The sequence below is a fragment of the Pongo pygmaeus genome, chromosome X (assembly GCF_028885625.2).
Source record: "Pongo pygmaeus isolate AG05252 chromosome X, NHGRI_mPonPyg2-v2.0_pri, whole genome shotgun sequence".
NCBI classification, from domain to species: domain Eukaryota; kingdom Metazoa; phylum Chordata; class Mammalia; order Primates; family Hominidae; genus Pongo; species Pongo pygmaeus.
Genome location: NC_072396.2, coordinates 136,088,688 through 136,114,847, shown reverse-complemented (window position 1 = coordinate 136,114,847; position 26,160 = coordinate 136,088,688). Strand labels below are relative to the sequence as shown.

The following is a 26,160-nucleotide window of genomic DNA, read 5'->3' as shown; positions in this document are numbered from 1 at the left end:
CACTCTGTCGCCCAGGCTGGAGTGCAGTGTTGCTGTCTCGGCTCACTGCAACCTCCGCCTCCCAGGATCAAGCGATTCTCCTGCCTCTGCCTCCCAAGTAGCTGGGACCACAGGTGCCTGCCACCACGCCCAGCTAATTTTTGAATTTTTAGTAAAGACAGGGTTTCACTATGTTGGCCAGGCTGGTCTTGAACTCTTGACCTCGTGTGATCTGCCTGCCTCGGCCTCCCAAAGTGCTGGGATTACAGTTGTGAGCCATCATGCCTGGCCTAATGCCATATATTTTAAATCATGGTCAGTGTTATAGTGAGTACGTGTTTGAATATGATAGTATTGGCCAACAAATTTATATCATTAATTCATATTTATATTAAGACAGACATTAATGAAACATTGTAGCTGCATGTGAGTGGTGTGAATACTTCCATCTTAAAGTTTTCTTAGGTTACACATCTAGGTGACTGAATGTGAGAGATGCCTATCTCTATCATTTATTGAATTTTGTTATATTTCTTTTGAGATTTTAAAGATAAAATTTAAGGTAAGAATTAGGGATAAAAATGTGAGAAGAATTAAAAACTAATTCGGAGGTATAAGTATGTATAATATATATTTATATTATATGTAATATGTATTTATATATGTGTTCATGTATGTATAGGTAGATTTTTAGATTTTCATTTTGTTGCACAGGCTGGAGTGCAGTGGCACAGTCCTGGCTCACTGCAACCTCTGCCTCCCGGGATCGAGCAATTCTTGTGCCTCAGCCTCCCGCGTAGCTGGGATTACAGGCGCCCGCACCACTCCTGGCTGGTTTTTTTTTTTGTATTTTAGTAGAGACGGCATCTCACCATGTTGCCCAGGCTGGTCTTGAGCTCCTGAGCTCAGGCAATCCGCCCATCTCGGCCTCCCAAAGTGCTAGGATTACAGGCGTGAGTCACTGTACTTGGCCAAGAACTTACTTCTTAACAACTCGTTCAATCAAGTAATTCTTTGCAAATATTTTATTGTTTAAAATCCAGATATTGCAAATTTTTTTATAACAATGTCAAAAACTGTTCAAGAATCACATGTGAAAATGTTCACTCTAAAACATGACGTATAGCTAAATCCAATTTAAATGTAAATTTATTGTGGTGTTTGCATATATATATGTAGAACTTTTATCTATGTATTGAAAGTGGGACAAAATATGGAAAAAGTTATCAGTATTAATTAATACAAAGTTTTATGACATTGCTTTTCTTTTGATCAGCACATAGTTTCTTTTTACTTCTTTGCAAATTCCACGTATTTTCTACTAATGAGAAAATATAGGATTGAATCCTAACGGAAAAACAATAAGACACATACACAGCAGGACACGGTCGTAAGCCATTGCCATTTCATGACACTGGAAAATATTTCTGTACCAATATTAAATAACGAAACCATGAGACAAAATCCTGCGATCCATCTGATTAGCATTTATAGTCATTCCTGTATTTGTGTACATTCAAGAAGGGTTGTGTGTGTCAGTCAAGTTTAAGAGTTACCTGGACCCTTATCTTAGAGCTCCACTAATTAGCAATAGTGGCCTTCCCCTCAACACGTAAGACCTAATGTCTAGGTGAGATCATAGAGGAGAACTCCCAGGGAACCTGGGTAGAGAGTTTCATGCGCGTCCTTGTGAAGAGACCACCAAACAGGCTTTGTGTGAGCAACATGGCTGTTTATTTCACCTGGGTGCAGGCGGGCTGAGTCCGAAAAGAGAGTGAGGGAGGGAGATAAGGGTGGGGCCGTTTTATAGGATTTGGGTAGATAAAGGAAAATTACAGTCAAAGGGGAGTTGTTCTCTGGCGGGCAGAGTGGGGGTCACAAGGTGCTCCAAAGATGCTCAGTAGGGGAGCTTTTTGAGACAGGATGAGCCAGTAAAAGGAATTTCACAAGACAATGTCATCAGTTAAGGCAGGAACAGGCCATTTTCACTTCTTTTGTGGTGGACTGTCATCAGTTAAGGCAGGAAATGGCCATCTGGATGTGTACGTGCAGGTCACAGGGGATATGATGGGTTAGCTTGGGCTCAGAGGCCTGACAGAGAGTCAGGACAAGAACCACATGGCCTGGTGCTTAGCTTTGCTCTTCTCCAAGACCTTAGGGGTAAACATTTGTTGTTGCTTTTCTGTTTGTTTCTGTAGGCATGGATCCCTGAGGTCTGTCCCCAATATTACAAGACAATTTGATATCATAATAAAACCCTTCAGATATGATGCTGAGTGAAAAAGCAGAAAGGGAAAGACTTGGTTGTGCGGATACTGAGTTCTTTTTCTTTTCTTTTCTTTTTTTCTTTCTTTTTCTTTTCTTTTTTTTGAGACTGACTCTCATTCTGTCACCCAGGCTGGAGTGCACTGGAGCAATCTTGGCTGGTCAATACTGAGTTCTTGAAAAGAGGAGATGCTTGATGAGGGTGAGTGGATTAGATCTCAGTTTAATATCCGATGGGGCCAGACGCGGTGGCTCACACCTGTAATCCCAGAATTTTGGGAGGCAGAAAGTGGGTGGATCACCTGAGGTCAGGAGTTCGCGACCATCCTGGTCAACATGGTGAAACCCGTCTCTACTAAAAATACAAAAACTAGCCGGGCATGGTGGTGCGTCCCTGTAATCCCAGCTACTTGGGAGGCTGAGGCAGGAGAATTACTTGAATTTGGGCGGCGGAGGTTTCCGTGAGCCAAGACTGAGCCACTGCACTTCAGCCTGGGCAACAAGCGCGAAACTCCGTCTGAAAAAACAAAAACAAAAACAAAAAAAAACAATGGAAGCCAAAAGCAAAATGCCAAGAGTGGAATACATTTATGCAAGTTGAGCAAAATGTTAGATAGTTTTAGTTTCTGGTGTTTTTGTCCCTTCATGGCATTTTTTTCAAATGTGATGGGCGGGAGAGGAGCGCCTAGAGCTATTTGGCTTTTCTGGGGCAATACTGCCATCGTGCGGAAGTAGTTTCATAGCATCCAAAGCCGTGAGCATTTCCTCCACGTAAACCCTAGCCGTCGCGGAAGGAAAAGCCAGTGGAGGCTGAACAGGCCCAAGACACAAGTTGGCGTTCCTACCCTTTTCTCTGAGGCCTGGCAGAATCAATGGACAAATGCAAAGTCTTAGTGAAGTATCTGGTGAGTGAGGGACCAGGACTGAGCCAGCTGCTTCCAGGAAGCAAGAATGTAATGGAAAGCCTAAGCAATTATCTAAGCCCACAAGCCAGGATTATCTGTGACTTTATAAGTTCATGGGAAAGTCTTTTCTCATACTAGGACACTGATGGTAATCTCAGTTCTCTCAAGGAGGGCAGATAGGTGGCTCTTTTCCGTTGGACATTCCCTGAGAACGATGGCATTGTTTAGTTCTGAGCAAACCAGTATTTATCTCATTCTAGCGAGCGTTCTGTGTACCAGCTTCAAAGCTAGTTCTTCATGAAGATATCCACCCTTAGGTGTAGAGACCTCCAGATACTCCATGACTCATAATTGAAAAATCAACAAGGGTGGCTAAAATTGTATGGGTGACTTGTTCCCCATGACATTCTTTTTCATTGTTTGTTATCTCAGTATCTGAATCTTTTAAAAAAGGATGTAATGTTAATCTGGTACTGTAGTGTGACCTTCCAGTACTTCAAGAGCTTCTTCAGGTAGGACTTCTCCTGGCCTCTGAAGATTCAGGCAGGCATTCCAGGGTAAGGGTCCTGGCTTTTGTGACATCCTTGACTGTACCTAGCTCTCCCTCAAGCTGGTTACAGTTGAGTTGATTGATGGTCTGTAGACATAGATGCTATTGGCATTCAGGAATGTTTTAAAGATTTGGCCAGGCCCGGTGGCTCATGCCTGTAATCCTAGCAGTTTGGGAGGCTGAGGCAGGTGGATTGCTTGAGCTCAGGAGTTTGAGACCAGCTTGGGTAACATGGTGAAGCTCTGTCTCTATAAAAATCCCCACAAAATTAGCTGGGCAGAGTAGTTCCTGCCTATAGTCCCAGCTACTTAGGAGGCTAAGCTGGGGGGATTGCTTGAGCCCCGGAGGTCGAGGTTGCAGTGAGCAACAGTGCACTTCTTCCTGGGAGACAAAGTGAAACCCTGTCTCAAAACAAAACAAAACAAAACAAAACAAACAAAACAAAAAAGAAGTGTCTTAACGACCCTCTGGGAAGCATTTCTCAATGACCCCCATTCCTGGAAATGACAAAATGACATCTAAACTCTCCACGCTATTTCACCTAACGTAGACTTAGATATCTGCTAGATCAAGGGTCTCCAGTTCCTGGGCCACGGACCTGTACTGTTCTGTGGTCACTTAGGAACTGGGCTGCATAGCAGGAGGTGAGCGTGGAGCAGGCAAAGTTTCACTGGTATTTAAAGCCACTCCCCATGGTTTGCATTACCGCCTGAGTTCCACCTCTTGTCAGCATTGGCAACATTAGAGTCTCATAGGAGCATGAATCCTATTGTGAACTGTTCATGCAAGGATCTAGGTTGGGCTATCCTTATGAAATCTAATGCCTGATGATCTGTCACTGTCTCTCATGACCCCCAGATGGGATCATCTAGTTGCAGGAAAACAAGGCTCAGGGTGCCTACTGATTCTACATTACGGTGAGTTGTATAATTATTTCATTATATATTACAGTGTAATAACAATAGAAATAAAGTGCATGATTAATGTAGTGAGCTTGAATCTTCCTGAAACCATCCCCAACCTTGGACCGTGCAAAATTTATCTTCCACAAAACCAATCCCTGATGCTAAAAAGGTTGGGGACTGCTAAACTACCTCCTGGAGAAATAGCTTGGTCTGACCATTTTTGTGGAAGAGAGCAGCCCTACATATGAGACAGTGTCCCATATCTGAAACAGTTATAGTAGGTCGCTAGTCAGATATGAGCAGGGCAGGAGAGGGCTCTCGCTGACCCACCGGGAATGTCAGCTGACCATCAGGCGGTAGTCAAACAGTTGTCACACTGCCTCTCTAAAATAATAATGTTTTAAGTTAGGTAGAAAAATCTGAAGGTTTGAACACTTATGGAAGGCTTGTGACAAATTAATTGTAAATGAAATTCTGTGTGTGAACATATTAGCTAAAGTTAAAGGGGTACTATTCAATTTTTCCATAAATTAAACATTGGAATAAAAGTACAACAGAGTTGGCCGGGCGCGGTGGCTCACACCTGTAATCCTAGCACTTTGGGAGACCGAGGCGGGTGGATCATGAGGTCAGGGGTTCGAGACCAGCCTGACCAACATGGTGAAACCCCATCTCTATTAAAAATACAAAAATTAGCTGGGCGTGATGGCGGGTGCCTGTAATCCCACCTACTCAGGAGGCTGAGGCAGGAGAATTGCTTGAACCTGGGAAGCGGAGGTTGCAGTGAGCCGAGATAGTGCCATTACACTCCAGCCTGGGCGACAGAGCGAGACTCCGTCTCAAAAAAAAAAAAAAAAGTACAACAGAGTTTTCTTACAGCACTAATTTGCTCTTTAACAAAAATTGGCAAAGAATTATAAAAGATTTATAAGAATTTTACCTTATGGTCAGACATTAAAATTGGATAGATTTGTCCATAAGGTTTTATTAAGATTTGGGTTTGACATCAATAGTCCACTAATACAATGGTGAAATTTGGCTTTCTCTCTTGAACAAGATTTTCATGTAATATTAAGAAATAATGAAAGATTTTTGTTTGCCTTTTGAATAAACTGTAGGAAGAAGAAGGGAAAGAAAAAAAGACAGATTGTTTGGAGAGCTAAGTCTCCCTCTTAATGAGTAAAGGTTTTTTCCGTTTCAAAACATTTTGAGTTATTGTTTTGGCTAATTAAATGACTTATGGTGACCTGGGATTTGATTTTATAATATCAAGTGTTTTAAACCATAGATATTTGACAAAACTTCCAAAATTAAATTATAAATTATGTTTTTTTCTGACATAATTACTATTTTAGATATTAAGTCCTCTGAAGTCCAAAAATGATATATTTGGCCTATTTGGTATAAAAATCATACAGTAAGCACTGTCAACTATGAAATGGTGTTTGGCTTTCTTTGGGTTGTATTTGTATAAATATGTTAGCGGTTGAAGTTATCTGTGCTACCAGTGTTGAATCCAAACAGGTCTGGAGCAACCTTGATTCCTGCCTTCTCAGAAGAAAGAATCCGACTGAGGGGCATAAGGCAGAAGACGAGACCAAGGAAAGTTTTAGAGCAGGAGTGATGTTTATTCAAAAGCTTTAGAGCAGAAATGAAAAGAAAGTAAAGTACACTTGGAAGAGGGCCAAGCAGACATCTTGGTCAAGTGCTCCGTTTGACCTTGGACCTAGGATTTTATATGGTGGCCTACTTCCAGCATCTTGTGTCCCTTTTCTTTTGATTCTTCCATTGTGACAGGCTGCCTGCATGCGCAGTGTATTTACTGAAGCTGTACACATGCTCAGGTGAGGCATTCTTCCCTTTACCGTGCAATATCCCTGGAAGGCCATATACCAGTTAAATTCCACCATTTTGCCTCTTAATGTGAAGCCCACTTGACCAATTCCTGAGATCTTATTGGAAGCTGCCGATTACCAATTTCAGGTGTTTTTATCTATTGGGAAACTGCTTCTTGGTGCAGGGTGCACCCAGTTATTATTTTAGAGAGGCAGTGTGACAACTGCTTGACCATCACCTGACGGTCGCCTGACATTCCTGGTGGGTGGGGAGAGCCTCACCTGCTCTGCTTATACCTGACTAGCTACTTAGAGTAACAATGCTAGAAAAGTTGCTGGTCTCAGACCTAGAATTCCTTAGGCTAAAGAATTGTTTATTCATTCCTTGCTAACTATCTTTAATAGAGGCTGTCTGCCTAGGCAGTGGATAGAAGCCTGGCAAGGAAATCACACCTAGCTGAATGCCAGTGGTGGTGACAAGGAGGTTGATTTGTTTCTTCTGCAAGGGAGGATAGTGTAGAGGGGCAATGAGCCTATCATTCCCATTTAGGTTGGATACATGTCATTCATCTGCACCAGGTAGTCCCTTTGGTCCTCACAAAATCTCAATTGCATTCTATGTCCTCATAAGCAGCCATTCCCTATGTCTGATTTAGTGAGAAAAGTAAATTATTGAACCTTGAGGATTAAACCCTTCCACACGGTAAGAGAAATGGCAAAGTATATTTTACTCTACTTCTAAAATGTGATAACCTTAAACCAAATATATAATCATGTATGTGTTCTAGAGAGCCATTATGCACATTGTGATGTATCTTTAAAAATTCAAACAAAAAATAGTGTCTACTTTTCTAAAGCAATGTTTTCGAGGGCATAGTTTTAAGATTTACCTTTGTTTATAATGAAGGCTTAAGATGTTGACATATAAGACAGTATTGATGACATTCAGATTAATTCATGCTCCTCAAACCTTTGTTAACATACATACTTGGTCTGATTCAATCCACAATGTACAATGTAATCCAGTTTTTTTGTTTTGTTTTGTTTTGTTTTTGAGACAAAGTTTCCCTCTGTCGCCCAGGCTGGAGTGCAGTGGCAGGATCTTGGCTCACTGCAACCTCTGCCTCCTAAGTTCAAGTGATTCTCCTGCCCCAGCCTCCTGAGTAGCTGGGATTACAGGTGCCTGCTAAGTTTTGTATTTTTAGTAGAGATGAAGATTCACTATGCTGGCCAGGTTGATCACGAACTCCTGACCTCAGGCGATCCGCCCACCTTGGCCCAAAGTGTTGGGATTACAGGTGTGAGCCACAGTGCCCAGCCTATAATCCAGCTTTAATACAGATTTATTTTTTACATGAAATCAAGAATGTATATATATATTGAAAGATATACACAGAAATGATCCAAAAGTTTAGCTGCCTTGACACGTTGTATGGTAGTGTTTTTCTTCTTTAGTAGTATGTGGATTTTTCCGAATCTTTGGCAGGCATTATTTTTTAATTATTAGTGGGAGAATACTGTAAACATTATACCTAAAAGACAAATTATAAAATGCAGACAGACAGACAGACACACACACACATACACACACACACACACCATAAAGTCTCAGGAAATACCTGAAGAATATGTAATGGCATGGGAACGTGCTGTTTTGATGTTAGATGATGAGACCCTGAGATGAAACACTGAGTAACCTGGACAGGAATTGAACATATGTTCTATGAGTATCATGGCATGTGGAACATATTTGACATGCAGTAATGACAGCTATCTGGTCCCTTCTCTGTGGTTCATGCCACATTGTTGCCTACAATGCAACACATGAGCTACAACATGAAGAACTCCCTGGTTGTCTGGGAGGGGAGCCAGAATAGAGACCACCAGGATTTGTAAATTGTTTGCCAGCGAAAATCTCTAAGCTTCTAGCAACTTTGTCCTTTTGTGCCCTCATCCATTGAATTTATCCCCTGAAGGAGACAGTTTGATGCCTTGGAAAGTACTGGACATATAATTCTGTGAAGTAAATCATACCCATATAGACTAGATCAAGAAGATATTTAATTTCTGAAAGAATAAGATTCTTGACGAGGGTGCGTGGTTTAGAGTTTGGTTTGATTTCAAATGGAAGACAAAAGCAAGGCCAGATGGGGTGGCTCACGTCTGTAATCACAGCACTTTGGGAGGCCGAGGCGGGCAGATCACCTGAGGTCAGGAGTTCGTGATCAACCTGGCTAACGTGGTGAAACCTCGTCTCTACTAAAAATACAAAAATTAGCTCGACTTGGGTGCGGTGCCTGTAATCACAGCTACTTGGGAGGCTGAGGCAGGAGGATCGTTTGAACCCGGGAGGCGGAGGTTGCAGTGAGATGGGATCGCGCCACTGCACTCCAGCCTGGGCGACAGAGCGAGACTCCGTCTCAAAAGAAAAAGAAAAACACAAAAACAAAAAGGAAAAAACAAAAGCAAAAGTGCAGCAGTAAGACCAGGTGGCCCCAAACAAAGCAAAATGCAAGGCACCCATGTTTGGTGGCGCCTTTGTCTATGGGTGGCGTTTTTTCACACAAGAAGGGCGGGAGTAGAGTGCTCCAAGGTAAGGTTTCTCGGCATATCTGGAGCTCTACTGCCATCGTGAGGATACTGCCATCGTGAGGCTATCGTTTAACGAAACCCTACGCCATTAAAGAGTTCTAGTGAGGACTACCTGTTGGGGCAGGTGTGGTCTGGTAAAAGGTGGAAGAGGGTTCGCCTCCATGCTGGGAGTCCTTGCTTAGTCTCGTTTGAGGCTTTAAAAGAGACCTGGACATTGGCGGTACCTTGGTATAGAACCTGGAGAGTGAAAGTTCTAATAGCAAATCCTGTAAACCTCCCCTGGAAGAACGTTGTTCATTGTGCGTGGATACTGATGCCACAAGAGATCCAAAGACCCGTAGCAAGATAATACCATGTGAAAACCTGCTGACTTTTGCTCCAAGGGGCAGGAACAGGAGAACAGGAGACAGATGCCCACAAGAGCCTGCATTTGTCTTTGAGCGGGTTCCTGCAGTCCTGCCCAGACGAGGAACCGAGGCCCCGCCCCACGACTTCCTGTGCCAGGACCGCCTGGCAGGGGCTGGTTCATTCTAAGTCCTCACACTCCAGGTTCTACACCAAGATACCGCCAATGTCCAGGTCTATCTTAAGGTTTTAGAGGAGAAGGCAAGAAGACCTAGCTTGGAGCCCCATGCCTCTTCCACCTCCCTACAGAGCAGGACTTCCCCAACAGAGAGAAAAATACTATTCTCTAGAATTCGAGAACAGTGTAATGGCGTAGGGTTTCATGAAACTTCATCCTCACGATGGCAGTAGTGCTCCAGATATACCAAGAAGCCGTGTCTAGGTCACTCTTCTCCCGCCCCTCGTGTCTGAAAAAACTCCGGCAAACATGGTTGCCTTATGTTTTGTCCAGTTTGGGGGCAACCTGGTCTTACTACTCAACTTTCGCTTTTGTTTTCCATCTGAAATCAAACTGAGACCTAAAACCACCCACCCTCATCAGGAATATTGTTATTTCAGAAATTAAATTGACATCTGACCTTGTCTATAGAGTTCTGCTTTCATTATGTGCAATCTGTGCAGTTCTGCTCAACATTCTATATCCAGTACTTTCCCATAGTATCAGATTTTCTACCTGAAAGGATAAGTGTGAAGTATCCAAGCTTAAGAGAGAGAATAAAATGCTGGAAGTTCAAGACTTAGAGAAAGGCTTCTCTAGCCACCCTATTTTCCTTTGAGACTCTCAAGATATTCTGCGTTTATTTTCAGTCCTACACTAATACTTGTTTGGGAGTTACTCCTGTTCCAGGAACGAAGCCCGGCCCGCTGCATTTTCTAGAGGCCTAGTACGGAAAAGCAGGCAAACTAGGAAACACAGGAATTTATTGCTGTAACTGGATACAGGAAGAAAGCTGGAGATAATTCCACCAGACCAACTCAAAATGTTACAATTTTCTTAGTGCTTATATAGGTTGGGGTTATGTGCCTACTGCGGTATAGCATTCGCCTATGTCTATTGGTAACTAAATTTGCTTCAACTAGAATGTCAGAGGCAAAAAAAATGCTTGCTAAGTCCAATTAAAAGGGCTACAGTACCTTCAAAGCCTGTCTACGGTGGTACTGGAATGATTATTTCTATCTTATCTCCTTTACAGCTTGGTCCGGAGAGCTGCCTTGGACTCTCCAATGAATTCAAACAGCTGCCTCTGTTACCTTGACTCGTCTCAGATTTCGTTGGCCCGAGATGGGTCCTGGCACTAGGAATGTAAGACTGTCTCCATTCTTTTGGCTTGTTCCAGAGAAGCCCATGCAAGGTTCCTACTGACCATATGTTTCTTTCTTTTCTTTTGTTTTTTTGAGACGGAGTTTCGCTCTTGTTGCCCAGGCTGGAGTGCAATGGCGCGATCTCGGCTCACTGCAACCTCCGCCTCCCGGACTCAAGAGATTCTCCTGCCTCAGCCTCCCGAGTAGCTGGGATTACAGGCATGCGCCACCACGCCCGGCTAATTTTGTATTTCTAGTAGAGTTAGGGTTTCTCCATGTTGGTCAGGCTGGTCTCGAACTCCCGACCTCAGGTGATCTACCCTCCTTGGCCTCCCAAAGTGCTGGGATTACAGGCCTGAGCCACCGCGCCCGGCCTTGACCATATGTTTCATTTCTAGCTTTGATGTCTGGGCATCGATTTCCCTCGGTTAAACTATTTGCTCAATGTTAAGGCCACTCTGTAGAAATTTGTCTGTGTAACTGAGGTGCTATGCAGGCCTGCCTGTGTGACTGTCATGCAGGCCTGTCTGTGTGATTGTCAGGGAGAATTGGTCTGCCACAATCCTTTTCTAAGCATAGCCAATAGAGGTAGTTAGGGATAATTTGTATATTACAGAAATTGCCTTACAGAGAGTAACACATTTCTATACTCTCCTTCCATAACAGACACTTAAAAAAAAAAAAAAGTAATGTATGCTTGCTGTGGACCTCATTTAAGATTGCAACAGAAGCACTTTTCAATACTGTTAAACAGCTTTTTACTTTCCATATTTTAAGCTTTTTAGTTTATTATTTTCTTAATTTTCTATTTTTAATTTTTTGATATATTATATTTGTATATATTTAAGGGTACATGTGAAATTTTGTTACATGCATACAATGTGTAATGATCAATTCATGATATTTAAGTTAACTATCAACAAAGTATTTATCATTTCTATGTGTTGGGTACATTTCAAGTCCTTTCTTCCAGCTATTTTAAAACTACAGAAAATTGTTAATTATAGTCACCTTATTCTTCTATCAAAGTTTAGAGCTTATTTTTTCTAACTGTATGTTTCTACTCATTAACCAACTCTCTTCAGCCCCACTGCCCTCCCGCAAATACACCCTTCCCTGTCTCTGGTATCTATCATTCCACGCTCCACCTCCATGCCAACAAGTATTTTAGCTCCTACAGATGAATGAGAGCTATATTTTCCTTTCTGTGCCTGGCTTATTTTACTTAACATAATGATCTTCAGTTCCATCCATGTTGCTGCAAATACAAGATTTCATTTTTTTAATGGCTGAAGAGTATTCCATTGTGTATATATAGACTGCATATTCTAGGTTTCCCAGTTTGTTAGTGTATAGTCGTTCATAATACTCTCTGATGATCTTTTGTATTTCTGTGGTATCAGTGGTAATCTCTCCTTTGCCATTTCTGATTTTGTTTATTTGGGTCTGTTCTTTTCTTGGTTAGTCTAGCTAGTGGTTTATCAGTTTCATATATGTGTGTGTGTGTGTATGTATATATATATATATATATATATATATATATATATATATATATATAAAACTGTCACCCAGGCTGGAGTGCAGTGGTGTGATCTTGGCTCACTGCAACCTCCTCCTCCTGGGTTCAAGCGATTCTTGTGCCTCAGCCTCCCTAGTAGCTGAGTTTACAGGCGTGCGCCACCATGCCCGGCTACTTTTTCTATTTCTAGTAGAGATAGGATTTCACCATTTTGGCCAAGCTGGTCTCGAACTCCTGACCTCAAGTGATTCACCCGTCTCGGCCTCCCGAAGTGCTGGGATTACAGGAGTGAGCCATCGCGCCTGGCAGTTTTGTTTATATTTTCAAAGAACCAATTTTTCATTTTGTTCATCCTTTGTGTTGGTTTTTAATCTCCATTTTGTTTAGTTCTGCTTTGATCTGTATTATTTATTGATCCACGTTACCATGGTTTTTTTTTTAGTAGAAAATACCTTTTATTTATACATGGATTCAGAAAATAAGGAAATACTCTCAAAAAGAAAAACACTGATATAAATGGACCATGCCATAATAAGCACTGATTAAATTTAATACTTCTGATTCTCTTGTTTTATGCATAAATCAGTCTTTAGATTCCTGTAAAAGACATAAAGAACTGAATTATTCAATCAATAAACACAATTTACGTATTAAATATAACACTTTACGTCTCACAATTAGAGAACAAGTTTTTTTTTTTTGAGATGGACTTCTGGCTCTGTCGCCCAGGCTGGAGTGTAGTGGTCTGATCTTGGCTCACCGCAACCTCCAACCTCCCAGGTTCAAGTGATTCTCCTGCCTCAGCCTCCCGAGTAGGTGAGATTACAGGTGCCTGCCACCACGCCGGCCTATTTTTGTATTTTTTAGTAGAGACGGGGTTTTGCCATGTTGCAGGCTAGTCTCGAACTCCTGACCCCAAGTGATCCGCCCACCTTGGCCTCCTAAAGTGCTGGGATTACAGGTGTGAGCCACCGCGCCCAGCAAGAATGAGAATTTTTCATAGGTTTATCAGTCTTTTGGCACAAAATCATTTAATATATTAAAATAGTAGGCATTTAGCCATCCATATCATTTGTCTGTTCAATAAATTTGGAAGTAAAGAAATGTTACCAAAATCTTGTCTAATCTGAAATTAATAAACATGTTTAAGATTTTTTTTTACTCAAATAGGAAATAAAAAGGGAACTTACATAATATCCAGAGAATAATTAAAGGCAAAATACATCAAATCAAATCCTATTATGCCTGCAGATGCTTTTCTCAGAGGAACGCCTTTATCCATTAATGACTTTATTAAAATGTTTATTTATTTATTATCATAAGCTCAACCAAGTGTTACATAAAACAGTTTTGAAAATTAAGGTAATAAGACCGAAAAGAATGAACTAATCTTACCAAATGTTAATAAACAAATAATTAATCCAAGCAAGTGAGAAGAATTGAGTCAATCATTTTGAAAGTGAAATCACAGGAATAGAAAGCCAAAGATTAATAATCAATGAATTTTAAACAGATTCTTTGAAATTATCAATAAAATATATCAGCCTTATTTTAGTCCATTCAGGCTGCTGTAGCAAAATACCCTAACTAGGTAATTTATAATCTTTTATAAATAATAAAACTTATTGCTTACAGTTCTGGTGTCTGGGAAGTCCAAGATCAAGGCCCCAGCACATTGATTGTCTGTTGAAGGCTCACTCTCTGCTTCAAAGATGGCACCTTCTATCTATGTGCTCACATGGCAGAAGAGGTGACAAGCTCTCTCATGTCTGTTTTATTAGGGAACTAATCTCATTCAGTATGACTGACCCTCCATTATCTAATCAGCTTCCAAAGGCTACATCTCTTAATAATGTCACCTTGGGGGTTAGGTTTCAACATATAAATTTTGGGGGATACAGACTTTTAGAACATACCTTCCCACCCTTGGGCCCCCCAAATTTGTCTTTCCCACATGCAAAATATATTCATCCTATGCTAATAGCCCCCAAATTCTTTTTTTTTTTTTTTTTTTTTTTTCCTGAGACAGAGTCTCACTCTGTTACCCAGGCTGGAGTGCAGTGGCGCAATCTTGGCTCGCTGCAACCTCCACCTCCCAGGCTCAAGTGATTCTCCTGCCTCAGCCTCCTGAGTAGCTGGGACTACAGGCGTGTGCCACTATGCCCAGGTAATTTTTGTATTTTTAATATAGACGGGGTTTCAATTTGTTGGCCAGGCTGGTCTTGAACTCCTGACCTCGTGATCCACCCACCTTGGCTTCCCAAAGTGTTGGGATTACAGGCGTGAGCCACCGTGCCCGGCAATAGCCCCCAAATTCTTAACCTGTTTTTGCATCAACTCAAAAGTTTAAAGTTCAAAGTCTCATCTAAATATCATCTACATTAGATTTGGGTGAGACTCAAGATATCATTCATTCTGAGCCAAATTCCCCTTCTACTCTGAGCTTTTGAAGTTAAACAAGTTTTGTGTTTCCAAAATACAGTGGTGGGACAGGCATAAGTTAGAAATTCCCATTCCATAAGGGAGAGAGAAGAAAGGAAAAGGGGTAATATGTTTCAAGCAAGTCTAAAACCCAAGAGCACAAACAATATTAAAACTTAAGGCTGGAGAATAATCTTCTTTGACTCAGTGTTGTGCCTTTCACACACACTTGGATGAGGATTGGGCCCCCAAGGCTTTAAGTGGTCCCATTCCCAATGACTTTTCTGTGCATAGCCCGTGCCACAGTGCTCATGTGTTGGAGTCTTGTGTTTGTGGTTCTCCTAGGCTGGAGTTGCACACTGGTGGCTTTACCAATCTGAGGTCTCTGGGATGGCCCTGCCCTCATGGTTTTACCAGACTTTGCCTTTATGGTGGTCCCTCCATGGCTTTAATAGACATTGCCCCAATGGTGGTTCTTTATTGTAGTCCTGTTCCTGTGGGACATCTTTGTCCACGCCCTGCAGCTCTCTAGGGTACCCTTAGTAATATAGGTGGAGGTAGCCGTGTCCTTACAGCTCATTTTGCTCTGTGCTCCTGTGGAGATGGCACTGTGTTGATGCTGCCAAGATTTTTACTGCCTGTGCACTTTAGAGTGGTGGCCTGAACCACATCTGGGCCCACTTGAGACACATCTGATGAGAGAGGGAGCTGAAAAATGCTATGCCAGAATGTAGGGAGCAGAGACTTGAGGTAGTTCAGGGCAGCAAGCACTGAGGTTCCTTGGATGCCCAAGGTCCCTCTTTTGACCTCATTTTACACCCCAGGTTTGGTATTCTGAGCCTGTGATGTGAGTGGCAGGCTGGATGGTCTCTGAAATGCCTTTAGAGTCATTCTCTTATTGTCATGCAGAATAGCATCTGCCTTCCTTCTATCCCTACTAATCTTCTTATCAAATGGTGGCTTGGTCATACCTTTAGTATTCTCTTCTGAATATGCTTTTTCATTAATTCTTCACAACATAGCCACACTGAAAATTTTTCAGATCTTTACATTCTGCTTCCCTTTTGATTATAAATTCTTTTTAATTTGTTTCTATCTTCTTGTATTTTACTACAAGCATTCAAGAGAGGCCATACCACACCCTCAACACTTTGCTTCGATATTTATTTCACTAACTATACTATCATTGCTCAGAAGTTCTACCTTCTACAAAGCCCTAGGATACATACACAGTTCAGCCAGGTTATTTGCCACTTTATAAGAGGGATGACTTTTCCTCCAGTTTCTGATAACATTTCTCATTTTCACCCGAGACTTCATCAGAATGGCCTTTACCATCCAGATTTCTACCAAAATTCTGTTCATGACCTCTTAGGAAATCTCTAAGAAGATTAAGGCATTGTTTACAGCTCTCCTCTTCTGAGCCATAACCAGATCACTCTTAACACTCTGCTCACAGAAATGTAGGCTTTTTCTAGCCTGATCCTTTGCATTCTTACGGCCTCTACCCGTTTCCTAGTTCCCAAGCTGCATCCACATTTGTAGGTATTTGTTAGAGCAGCACCTCACTTCTTGCTGTCAATTTCTACCTTGAATCTTTCAGGGTGCTATAACAATGTAATTTGGACTGGGTAGTTTTTAAAAACATAATTTACTGAGAGTCCTGGAGTCACGGATTTTGAACATTAAGGTGCCAGAAGATGTGGTGAACAATGAGGGCTCAGTCTCTGCTTCAAAGATGGCACTTTCTAGCTATGTCCTCATATGGTAGTAGAAGTAAAAGAGCTCCCTCAGGCCACATTTTTAAGGACACTAATCCCATTCATGGGGGCAGAGCCTCATGACCAAATCACCTCCCATAGGCCTTACCTCTTAATACCGTTACCATCGGGATTAGGTACTGGGGCCATCATTAAAAAGTCATTAGGTATTTGGCGATCATTAAAAAGTCAGGAAACAACAGATGCTGGAGAGGATGTGGAGAAATAGGAAAGCTTTTACATTGTTGGTGGGAGTGTAAGTTAGTTCAACCATTGTGGAAGAGTGTGTCGATTCCTTAAGGATCTAGAATCAGAAATTCCATTTGACCCAGCAATCCCATTACTGGGTATATACCCAAAGGATGATCAATCATTCTACTATAAAGACACATGCACACGTATACATATGTTTATTGTGGCAATGTTCACAATAGCAAAGACTTGGAACCAACCTAAATGCCATTGATGACAGACTGGATAAAGAAAATGTGGCACATATACACCATGAAATACTATGCAGCCACAAAAAAGGATGAGTTCATGTCTTTTGCAGGGATATGGATAAAGCTGGAAACCATCATTCTCAGCAAAATAACACAGGAACAGAAAACCAAACACTGAATGTTATCACTCATAAGTGGGAGTTGATCAATGAGAACACGTGGATACAGGGAGGGGAACATCACACATTGGGGCCTGTCAGTGGTGGGGGGCTAGGGGAGGGGTAGCATTAGAAGAAATACCTAATGTAGATGGCAGGTTGATGAGTGCCACAAACCACCATTGCATGTATATACCTATGTAACAAACCTGCATATTCTGCACATGTATCCCAAAACTTAAAGTATAATAATAAAAAAAAGAAAATGGTTCATATTCATAAAATATCTTTCAAGGTCAAGTTTCATTACAAAAAATGCAATTCTAACCCCCCAGTTGACTGAATGGATCCCACACTTCTGCCAAAGAGATTCCAAAGAAACCTGAAAAACTAGTTAAGGCCATAAAGGGAAGGAAGTAGGTGGTCAGACATGCCTCATTATACCCTCTCCCATTTGGATTTCAGGCATAACTGACCAGCATGAACATTAAAACAGATCTTGGCCTGGTGAGGTGGCTCACGTCTATAATGTCAACACTTTGGGAGGCTGAGGTGGGCGTATCCCTTGAAGTCAGGAGTTCAAGAACAGCCTGGGCAACATGGTGAAACCCTGTCTCTACAAAAATACAAAAATTAGCTAGGCATGGTGACATACACCTTAGTCCTAGCAACTTGGGAGGCTGAGGCAGGAGTATCGCTTGAGCCTGGGAGGCAGAGGTTGCAGTGAGCTGAGATTGTGCCACTGCATTTCAGCCTGGGTGACAAAGTGAGACCACCTCTCAAAACAAACAAACAAAAACAAAGAAAAAAAACAGATCTTAACACTGACAAAACAGACTCTTTGTAGCAATAAGATACCAAAGTCCACCCTGACTCTAGTATGACTTCATATGATAAAAATGGAAATAAAAATATTTTACCCCAAAGTATGTTTTTTTGCCCTATTTTGAAATGGACCTGCAAAGCCATTGGGAAACATTTGCATCTGTAAAGCATCTCATTAACATAACTAGATCTTTCCCCTTCCAGGCACTCCTAAACCTGAAGAGATTAACTGAGATTCTAGCACCTTTTAAAGTCTACATAGGAAACATTCACCATTTATTATCTCTAAGGGCAGCCACTTATGAGACTTCATCTGTGTAATAAAAACCTTGGTCTCCACAACCCCTTATGTTAACCCAGTCATTCTTTTCTACTGATTCCAGGTCTTTAGAAAATAACTTGACTCTTTCAAGCAATTGCCAATCAGAAAATCTTGGAATCCTCCTATGACCTGTAAGCACCCACTTTCCCCTGCTTTAAGTTGTCCTGCCCTTCTAGACCAAACCAATGTATACCTCACATGTATTGATTGATGTCTTATGTCTCTCTAAAACATAGAAAAGAAAGCTGTAGCCCAACCACCTTGAGCACATGTTCTCAGGACCTCTTGAGACCATGCCTTGGGCCGTGACTACTCATATTTGGCTTAGAATAAACCTCTTCACATATGTTACAGTTTGGCTTTTTAAGTCAACATTAATTGGCACCCTACATATGGGGCCTCAGAGAAGACTCAGAACCCTGAAAGAGTCACCCAAACCCAGAGCTAAGGTACCAGCAGGGGCCCATTGAAAGCCCCCCAACTCCAAGCTTCTTCTTGAGTGAAACTGGTAAGTCCTCCTCAGCCCTGAACCTCCTGCTCAGTTGACAGTCCTCTGCTTTATTCTGAGCTGGTTCTTTTCCTAGGAAGTTGTGGTTCAGGATCCTAATTTTGATTCAGAAAGCATTCTGAAGGATCTTTTCCATTGCCTCTTTCTCCCCAAATTAATCTCACTTGGCTTGTTTGTGCATTTGCTTGAGAAACTGAACTGTCTCTTGTGTAAATCAACGAGAGACTGAACTTCTCAGCTCCACTATTGAAACGCAGACTACAGTTTGGTTCCTCCCTTAAAGAAAATTAAAAAAAGGGAAACAAATAATCAAAGAATGAGGAGATACAAAGATAACGACCCCCTTTTGGGCACGCTGTTTGGTTTTATGATGCCTCTACTTGCAAGCGTTTGTGTAAACGGAAAAGTTTGAAGGCATGCCAGGTTTTCTAATACTCCAGCTGGTTACATATTATGGTCTATTCTTGGGCACATTTTAAACTTGTGGCTAAATTACATCAAGAAAAATTCAGAGGTCAAAAGTCGACCTGCGAATATAGAGTTTTTAAAGTCTTATGTGTATTTCTCTATTTTCTTTTCTGCCTGCTTTAAATCTGTTGTTACTTTTCTACTGGAGTTGAGATAAAAACCACTGTCTGCATCCAACCATTTCTTTTTGTTTCTTTTTTTTTTTTTTCAAACTGGTGAGTTTGTATTTATCTCATGGTTAGAGTTCTGAAATAAAAGCTATAAGATCTTTGTATGTGTGTGTATGTGTTTAGATGTGTTTGTGTGTAGGTACATCCATTTTTTTTAATGTGTTGTGACCACAAAGTACCAAATTGGCTTTTAACAATAAAGGAGTACTCATAAATTAAGTAAATAAGCCCAGTGCTTTTCCAGTTCATGTGACTTAAGTAAATCTTTAACAAATAAGCTGACTTTAAAATTATTGGTAAAATAAAATTAGAAATGTCTAGAGAATTGTCAGCACACATTTTGTCTAGATTTACTGGTCAAGTGGTTTTGTGTTTATCTCTTATAGATATTTTATAAGGTGTTAAAGTTTGGCACAAGGGATATAGAAGAATAAACTCAGCCCCAAACCTATGATCTTTGTGTAATTTTTTATAAATAAGGTATTTAATATTGTTGGTCTAATGAAAACAGATAAATCCTGAGTTATCAGCAAAAAAAAACCACATTTATTTAACTGTAAATTTCATACTTAGTTAAACACCTGATAATCACATGCTATAAAATTGGTTAACAGAGAAATAACTTTAAATAATGACTAGCTTTGTCTAACATCACAGTTTTCATAAGCACTCTAGGTAAAATATTAAAAATAAATAAATAGTCAAATAAATGCAATGGAATAAATGTTTATAAATAAACTTGTCCTGTAATTTTAAATTCTTAAAGTTATGTTAAGTTAAATAAGAGATAATTATTAAATATCTGGGTCATATCCAATTTTTTTAAAAGATTATATATACAAAAACATTTTCAAACAAATTAATTATAAAATGGTTTTCATCTATAAAAGCTCATGTGATAAACAATTTAAGATTTCCTATTTACTAGGTCTTCACAAAAATGTAAGGTTACTAAAAATAAAAATTGAATTTAATATATAATTCTACATGTAAAACATGCCAAAAAAGATATATTCTGATGAAAATAAGAAAAATTATAAGACATAAAAATGTGTTCTTAATGAAAGTAAATAATTTTTGTCTAATTCAAGGGTTACTTTGAAACAAGGTAAAATGAGCTGATAGTAAGTAAAAGAAATGTAAAGAAAGCTATAGCTATAGAAGCAGTATTTTTGGTAATAGAGTTTAAAAAGAAAATAATTTTTTGTGAAAAAGAATCTTGCATGATAAATTTTTGTCCTAGAATAAAACAGAAAGTTCAAGCATGTCATAAATAGTATGTGAAAGTCATAATAGGGTTTGTAAAAAACAGAATTTATAAAAGAAATTTTGTGTGTGACTAAGTTGGCTATACTGGAAACGAAATTATTTATATCATCTTCTAGAAATTGTGCTTTGATACTAAAAATATGCTAATATAAAACTAAAGTTTTGGTAGACTAGATTTTCTTAAAATATTGATTTACTCAATGAAATTGCAAGAAATTTTTAATTTTTAATTATGTAATCCTTTTTTAAACTTGAAATTTCTGAGATTGATATCTTAGAAGTTCAAATTCTGCTGTACTCTGCTGTTTTTAGCCTTTGTCTCTTTGAGAAGGCCTGGGATGCAGGTTTGACTTTCAGGTTATTCAAATAAGCTTCCCATAAGGAAAAATAATTGCTACCATAGGTCTTTTTTGTTGTTGTTGTTTTACTTTTTTGGTGATTAGCCTAAGGAACAGTGATTTTACATTTTATCAAAATAATTCCTGTGTTGTTTTAATTAGGTTTTAAAAAATACTTAAAAAACAAACTTTGAAAGGGTTAATATTTTTATATTTGTGTAACTTCCTATATTGTTGTTGAAGTCTTTTGATTGAGACTCTTGTTAAATGATTAACTATTATTTTATAATGTTGTATGGTTCTGTTTTAATAAAATATTTTGAGACTTTTAACATTTTTGACAAATATCCTCAAAATCAAATCCCAAATTAAGTCTCTGACTTGACTTATTGCTGGAGGCTTATTACAACTATAAAAATTAATCACCGTAAGGATATAGAATCTTTCCACAGCTGCCAACAAGTCATAAACTCCAGTATCACCACCACCAGCCTGATGATTAGACATCAGTTGAGAGACTCTCTCTAGCCCCACTTAAAAAAGGTCTTTACGAAATGTTATTAACTAACCCTTGTGCTGTTAAGTTGCAGGGCTTTGACTCCTGGGTACATGTATCTCATCTGAAAGGGAATCCTGACGCCTACTGAATCTTAACAGTCAACGTTGATATCTGGCATCAAATTCAAGTTGACCAAAGTTCCATCTTCAGACCTGGGAGAAGATGACAGTCAAAATGAACTACTTTCATGTGACACTGGACCAGGCCTATATACAAAGGCATAAATAATCATTGAATAATGTTTCATCTATCTATCTTAATATAATTTGTTCTATGCCTTACTAGATAAATGTTTATAGTTACCTGTGAGTTTTCTTTTCCTGCCATTGTCAGAGCTAGGCAGGGCTTAAGTCCCTTTTGTTTAAACATTACTAACTCAATACATAGCTTGCAAAATTGGGTAAAACAACAAAGGTTACTTTTTCACTCTCTCTCTGCTTAATATCTCTGAAATTTAAAACTATTCAGAATCCCACTGGGCCCGATCTATTTTCAATGCTAATGCTCCACTGCTAAAACTATATAAGCACCTTCCCTCTAGGCTCAGGCACTATCTTGGAAGAGGTAAGTGTGTCAGATTGTAAAGGTTGATTTTTGAGCAACAAAATTAATTTAGATCTTCCAAATAAAAAATGGGCACACAGATGCCCAAACAGTTGGCAAAATAAGATACTTTACCTCCTGGACCAGTATGTGGTCCTTTTTCATCCATCCCAACCATAATTTCCTCTTTCCTGTAGAATTAAAAGAAAATTACAAAGAGGATATGAACATATCTGCTAACAAAACCTCCTGGGTATAGTGCTCCCAGTTATGAGATTTATGCAGATTGTTATATAAAGTTTTTTTAAATCAAGCACCTTAGGACAAACTATTAAAAAGACTGCTAAAAGCGTTGTGACACAACAAAAGTCTCTAAATTCTGTAGCTTAAAAAATTTTAACAAAATACTTATCTTTTGCAAGCTAATTGCTACAAGTCTATAACTAAAACATGTATTGACTGATGTCTTAGGTCTCCCTAAAATATAGAAAACCAAGTTGTAAACCAATCACCTTGAGCACATGTTCTCAGGACCTCTGGAGACTGTGCCTTGGGCCATGGTCACTCATATTTGGCTGAGAATAAAATTTAAAAAATATTTTACAGAGTGGGGTTTTTCTTGTTGGCTTTTTCATAAAATGTAAAATGTTTGAGAAAGACACTTCTCAAGTGGCCAAGTGAGGGTATTCTAGCTTAATGCGTAGAATTTATAGCTAAGTCAATTTTGTAACCTTGCCTTTTGACTTTTGGTTCTTGATGCTTACATTACAAAATTTTAAGGTTTGATAAATGCCTGCTCCACTTCCATTCCCATCTGGCCTAGAATATTTAAATTGGCTATAAGTCTTTTGGCTCTAAATCTGTTGGCCGTGAGTCCCCACCAAGGGATAGGATAGACCCAGGGCAGATAGCCACACCACCCCAGCAATGGTATGCAACAAAATGATAGTTTGGCCATTGATGTTGCCTCTGGGAAATTTTTTTTTTTTTTTTTTTTTTTTGACGAAGTCTTGCTCTGTTGCCCAAGCTGGAGTGCAGTGGTGTGTTCTAGGCTGACTGCAACCTTTGCCTCCTGGGTTCAAGTGATTCTCTTGCCTCAGCCTCCCAAATAGCTGGTATTACAGGCGTGCACCACCACACCTGGCTAATTTTTGTTTTTTTTTTTTTTTTTGAGACAGAGTCTCACTCTGTCATTCAGGCTGGAGTGCAGTGGCATGATCTCGGCTCACTGCAACCTCCACTTCCCAGGTTCAAGTGATTCTCCTGCCTCAGCCTCCTGAGTAGCTGGGATTATAGGCATGTACCACCAGGCCCAGTTAATTTTTGTATTTTTTGTAGAGATGGGGTTTCGCCATGTTGGTCAGGCTAGTCTCGAACTCCTGACCTCGTGATCCACCCGTCTCGGCCTCCCAAAGTGATGAGATTATAGGCGTGAGCCACTGTGCCTGGCCTAATTTTAGTATTTTTAGTAGAGGCGAGGTTTTGCAATGTTGGCCAGGCTGGTCTTGAACTCCTGACTTCAGGTGATCCGCCTGCCTCAGCCTCCCAAAGTGCTGGGATTACAGGTGTGAGCCACCACACTTGTCCTCCTCTGCTCAATCCTGACCAGAAAAATCAAATTCTAACTCCCCCAATCAACTGAATTCCCCTCCATTCCTCTGCCAAGGGGATTCTAAAGAATCCTGAAAACTAGTTCAGGCCATGACAATTAACATTAAAACAGATCTTAATACTGACAAAACAGATTCTTTGTAGCAATAAGATACCGAATTTCAACCTGACTCAAGTATAACTTCACATGATAAAAAAGGAAATAAAAATATTTTACCCCCAAAATAGATTTCTTTGACATATTTTGAAATGGCCCTGCAAGGCAATTGGGGAAATTTTGCATCTGTAAAGCATCTCCTTAACATAACTAGATCTTTCCCCTTCCAGGCACTCCTAAACCTGAAGAGGTTAACTGAGATTCTAGCACCCTTTTTTTTTTTTTTCTTTTATTATTATTATTATTATTATTATTATTATACTTTAGGTTTTATGGTACATGTGCCCAATGTGCAGGTAAGTTACATATGTATACATGGGCCATGCTGGTGCGCTGCACCCACCAACTCGTCATCTAGCATTAGGTATATCTCCCAATGCTCTCCCTCCCCCCTCCCCCCACCCCACAACAGTCCCCGAAGTGTGATGTTCCCCTTCCTGTGTCCATGTGTTCTCATTGTTCAATTCCCACCTATGAGTGAGAATATGCGGTGTTTGGTTTTTTGTTCTTGCAATAGTTTACTGAGAATGATGATTTCCAATTTCATCCATGTCCCTACAAAGGACATGAACTCATCATTTTTTATGGCTGCATAGTATTCCATGGTGTATATGTGCCACATTTTCTTAATCCAGTCTATCATTGTTGGACATTTGGGTTGGTTCCAAGTCTTTGCTATTGTGAATAATGCGGCAATAAACATACGTGTGCATGTGTCTTTATAGCAGCATGATTTATAGTCCTTTGGGTATATACCCAGTAATGGGATGGCTGGGTCGAATGGAATTTCTAGTTCTAGATCCCTGAGGAATCGCCACACTGACTTCCACAAGGGTTGAACTAGTTTACAGTCCTACCAACAGTGTAAAAGTGTTCCTATTTCTCCACATCCTCTCCAGCACCTGTTGTTTCCTGACTTTTTAATGATTGCCATTCTAACTGGTGTGAGATGGTATCTCATTGTGGTTTTGATTTGCATTTCTCTGATGGCCAGTGATGGTGAGCATTTTTTCATGTGTTTTTTGGCTGCATAAATGTCTTCTTTTGAGAAGTGTCTGTTCATGTCCTTCGCCCACTTTTTGATGGGGTTGTTTGTTTTTTTCTTGTAAATTTGTTGGAGTTCATTGTAGATTCTGGATATTAGCCCTTTGTCAGATGAGTAGGTTGTGAAAATTTTCTCCCATTTTGTAGGTTGCCTGTTCACTCTGATGGTAGTTTCCTTTGCTGTCTAGCACCTTTTAAAGTCTACATAGGAAACATTCACCATTTATTATCTCTAAGGGCAGCCACTTATGAGACTTCATCTATGTAATAAAAACCTTGGTCTCCACAACCCCTTATGTTAACCCAGACACTGCTTTCTATTGATTCCAGGTCTTTAGAAAATAACTTAACTCCTCCAAGCAATTGCCAATCAGAAAACCTTGGCATCCTCCTATGACCTGTAAGCACCCACTTTCCCCTGCTTTAAGTTGTCCTACCCTTCTGCACCAAACCAATGTATACCTCACATGTATTGATTGATGTCTTCTGTCCCTCTAAAACATAGAAAAGAAAGCTGTAACCCAACCATCTTGGTCAGGACCTCTTGAGACTGTGCCTTGCACCATGGTCAGTCATATTTTGTGCAGAATAAACATTTTTCAATATTTTACAGAGTTTGGCTTTTTTGTTGACTTTTTTCATAAAACATGAAAGATTATGTTTGAGAAAGGCGTTTCTCAAGTGACCATGTGAGGATATTGGGAAATCCTCTCACCAAAGAACAACTATGAAATGGACAAAACCAACCATTTCTGTGCTCTGGAAATTAAACGTGCACAACAATGTTAAACTTTGGGCAAGAAAGTTTGAACTCTGATACGGGTTTGATTTGTGTCACTGCTGAAATCTCTTGTGCAATTGTGACCCTCAGTGTTGGAGGAGGGGCCTGGTGGGAAGTGATTGGATCATGGGGGTGGATTTCCCCCTTGCTGTTCTCATGTAGTGAGTGAGTTCTCGTGAGATCTGGTTGTTTAAAAGTGTGTAGCATCTCCCCCTGCTCTCTTCCTCCTTCTCTGGCCATGTAAAACCTGCCTGCTTCCCCTTTGCCTTCTACCATGATTGTAAGTTTCCTGAGGCCTCCACAGCCATGCTTCCTGTACAGGCTGTGGAAGTGTGAGTCAATTAAACATCTTTAGTCTTTAAACCTATAAATATCTTTGTAACAACTTCCTTAGCTACAATCTATAAGTTATTTATAGATTACACAGTCTCAGATAGTTCTTAATAGCAATGCAAGGATGCACTAATACAAACCCTGTTTTGGTCTGGCCTGTGGCTGCTTCCATATTTCTTTCCCAGGTCCATCT

General features: G+C 40.1%; 1 long non-coding RNA gene across 11 annotated transcripts in view; it reads left to right on the top strand.

Moving 5' to 3' along the window:
• LOC129025288 (uncharacterized) overlaps positions 1-24,568 on the top strand; it is a 136,369-nt gene extending 111,801 nt beyond the window's left edge. For 6 of the 11 annotated variants that reach the window (XR_010125551.1, XR_010125546.1, XR_008497196.2 and 3 more), the window contains 4 exons: positions 2,377-2,446; positions 4,558-4,616; positions 10,630-18,694; positions 21,524-24,568. This is a non-coding gene — a long non-coding RNA (uncharacterized LOC129025288). The remainder of the gene's footprint in view (positions 1-2,376; positions 2,447-4,557; positions 4,617-10,629; positions 18,695-21,523) is intronic. The other 5 variants (XR_010125545.1, XR_010125548.1, XR_010125544.1 and 2 more) reach the window with 5 other exon arrangements.
• Positions 24,569-26,160: the final 1,592 nt, after the last annotated feature.